This window comes from Caloenas nicobarica, chromosome 12 (genome assembly GCF_036013445.1).
Source record: "Caloenas nicobarica isolate bCalNic1 chromosome 12, bCalNic1.hap1, whole genome shotgun sequence".
Classification (NCBI taxonomy): domain Eukaryota; kingdom Metazoa; phylum Chordata; class Aves; order Columbiformes; family Columbidae; genus Caloenas; species Caloenas nicobarica.
In genome coordinates, this window is record NC_088256.1 from 14,539,178 (window position 1) to 14,542,976 (window position 3,799).

Here is a 3,799-nt window from a genome sequence, read left to right on the forward strand (position 1 = left end):
TCCGAGCTGGAGTCAGTCATCCTTGTTAGTAATGATCTTGTCAGATCTACTCTTCTTTTTTTAAGCTTACCTTTTCTATTTTGCAAATCCCCGACCAGCTCTACTCGTGCGTCTTCCCATCTGGCTCACAGCTCTTACAGAGCTTCAGCACCACTTTCCTCAGAGCTGAAGTTAGATTTTGTGTCTGATTTGACTTGTCTTTCATCTCCTGTGCCATAGTTACTTTCTTTCTTCTGACCTTCCTTGATTTCAGGAGAACTTGTTAAGCTTTATTTTTGTTTTCCTTCTGATAGAAAACACATTTTGCTGAGTGCTTTTATTTTTTAACACAGCAAGTTGCATATAGTCAGACCCAAGTGTTGGCTGTTTACATTTCGTTTCTTCCAAATTTGTGAACCTCGTCATCTTCTTTCCCTCAAACCCCATTACACAAATGACCCGAGTAGTGCTATATGGCATATGTAACTGTTACAGAACTTAATAATAAACAAGCACATCACCTCCTTCAGCTGTCAAAGTTTGCTGCTTGTTTTACAAAGTGGGAAGCTGTGGCTTCTTTCTTTCCTTCAGCTCCTTCTTTCATTTCAGCTTCAGAAACTGAAGTTTCTTGCTGTTGGGAATGTTTGCTAATACTAATAAAGCCAATAAGTCGTCTTTCAGAAGAGGGGGTGTGGGTGGGCTGTCAAGAGACCTTCAACATCCAGTACGAAACGCTCTTTCTCCCTCTTCCAACATGTACAAAATGGCTTATAACAGAGCTTCCTCAGAGAAGAGGATGCACTCCAAAAGACTTGCAATGGCAATTTTCTTACCTTTTTAGCAAACATGTTTCTTCGAACTACTGCACTGAGATAAACCCAAGGAAACCCCTAGATCAACCTTCCAGTAATTATGCCTGCATCTAAATTTGTCCCAGGCTCTGTACTGCAGAATACAACTCCCCAGAGGGTCTTTCTTTAGTTCCTCCTAATTGTCTTTCTGTGTTGTTTTTTTAATCACTGCCTGATGTTAGGAAACCTAGTGATGTTTGTCCAAGATCTTTGATCTAATATCTTTCCAACGGCCAGCTCTTCTTTGCACAGTCTTCTAAACTTCTCGTGTGAGTCATAAAAAGCAATTATTTGTGTAGGTGTAACCCTGTGAATGTTCCTCTGTGTCCCTGCACAGACTGCACAGAAGAACTCCCCCTCAAAATTATGCCGTGAAAATCTGTGATGTGCTTCCTGAAGAACTGGTCAAGTATTGCTTCAGCGTAATCCTCTAAACTTTTTGCTGCAGGCCTTAATCCTCTGAACAGGTATTTCTCTAACTCTCAGGTATGTACTTTGGGATAACATCCAACAGTCAGTGACAGTACTTCCTTTTCTTTTTCCCACCAGGCAGCAGGTCAGAGGTTTTATTGTCACTTATTTTTCTCGATGAGAGGGAAACTGTGGCTGGGAGCTCCTGGCGGGGGTGGGGAATATATATATATATATATGTGTGTGTGTGTGTATATATATATATATAAATAAATGAAAAATAGGCTGCTGTTGTATTTACCTTTGGATGAAGGGAGGGAAGTGAACTGATCAGTGTTTGGTTTTGATCTGGCAGCCAACAGGTTCCTGGTTGTTCCAATTCCTCGGAAGCTTTGCCTCGTCCAATCACAAAACTCTCCCTGTTGAGCAACAGTTTTGTTCCTCCTCTGGAGCATAAGTGGCTTGGAAAGGTCCAGCTGGAGCACAGAGCAACCCCAGGCAAGGGACTGCAAACCCAGTATCTGTCTCGGGCTGGATGGGATACCACTCTGTGGTCCACGCCTGGCTGCTGTGCTGTGCTTAGCTGGGAGGTCTCCAACACCAGCTAAGGAGAACTGTGCTCACCAGATGTGGTGCTGGGGAAGTAGATTCCATTCTGATCAGACTGGGTGTGATTCCTAGACCAGCCCCAGATGAGTGAGAACACTTCTTCCCGACTACTACTATGTGCAAGTCAAAGAAGGTCCCAAGGGTGCTTATTAGTTGAGCAGTCTGAGGGGAGAAGCTTTTAAGGGAAGGACTTTGCTATGTAGGAGGGAAGTTGTCTGTGTTCTTCTCACAGTTGCATTGCAGTGGGAAAGGTACTATGTCTTGGCATCCTCAGTGCACTCTGTGCCAACCTCTAACACAGGCATAAGATATGACATCAAATGCAACTCATGTGAGTGGGCTCCTGTCTGGTGGGGGCAGGCTGTGGGTTTTAATTTCCTGAAGCATAGGACCAGAGGAGAGTCCTGAGAAGGGGTGAATATGGTAGGAGAGGGGCCTGGGGAGAAGGAGGAAGTCTCAGTCCCACCTTTACTTTCTGTTTCAGCAGAAACACCTCTATCTGGAGGTGAAGTCCTCCTCCCCTTTCTCCACCCTTTCAGTGAGGTCACTGTAGCTGAAGAATGTGAGAAAAGCAGCCCTGTCCCACACCCAAATATAGCCCTTAGAGCCTACACTGTCCTAAGACTTAATAACATGTCACCTGCTGATATCATGATAGTTTAATGAAAGATTAAACAGTATATTCTACTGCTAGAATTACTCCCCAGATAGCAGTCTGGGTCTGCTATCAGCTTCTGAGAGGCTGCTAGAAGCTCAGCTTTGTTATCTTGAAGGGCTGCAGAGTCCATGGACATTTGCCTTGCATGGGGTCTTGATATTTCTACCACCAGTGTGATCCTTGAGCGGGCATCAGGGAGCAAACTGGCAGCTGGTCAGGCTTTACTTTCAGACAATGTTCTGCAAACATATGCCAGCATCCCACAGCTGATCAGGTATCTGCTCCCAGTCTGAGCCTGAAATTCCAAATTCCAGGGCAGATTGGCTGGTGTGTGAGGGGAAGAGGGAGGTTAAGGAGATGTAGTTTTTGGTTGTACGATGGAGAACATCCATCTCTTTCTGCACTGCACTCAGATTCTGGAAGGGCTGTAGCCCTATACATACAGCTTTTTGCAATAACCACATATCTTTAATACTGTCCTAGTCCTACTGATAAATCAAACAGGTCTTGAGTTTCTCTGCACTACAAAATGCTATACGAGGATAATCTTAGGTTAGATATGTAGCTTAGTAGTTATCCCAGTTTTATATAAGGGGAAACAGAAAGTTGAAATTGCCCGCTCAAGCCGTATGTCTGCATTCCAGGCACATCCCAGCCTCCCACAGGCTCCCTGACAGCTGTGGGTGAGAAAGACGACGGGAACTGGTCAGCAGTGAAGTCTGTGTCAGTCTCAGGAGGGATATTCATAGTTTTGAGTTCCCTGTTCTGTCTGGCAAGCCTTAAAATTTGTAAGAATGCACTAAGGAAGTGAAATGATGCCAGTAATTCCATTTATCTCACCTGCTTTTACAATGTAATAAAAAAAGAAAATTTGACTGTCTAGAAATCCTGAGAATTCTTTTCTTTGGAATCATTATGAAAAGCTGAAATCTTTTAGTGTAACAAAAATTTTCTGATAGATTTTACTTCTAAAACATCAAAACAAATGGATTAAATTTTTTTTTTTACTAGATCAAGGCATTCCATAACTTTATCATAGCAGCAATGTTCAAATCAAGATTTTTAAATCTATCGGACTGAAAGGAATGTAAATATTGAATTCATTTAAGTTGAAACAAAATATTTCTGTAGAGAAGATACTAAATTAATGCTTCCAAAGACCCATTACACAACTCTACCAAGTTACTGCTCTTTTGGAGAATTGTTTTGTGGGTAATTTCCAGCTAGTTCTAACAGCAGTTGCACGGGTAATACTGGTGGGTTTTTCCCATCACTCCTAAGTCTCCAAGGC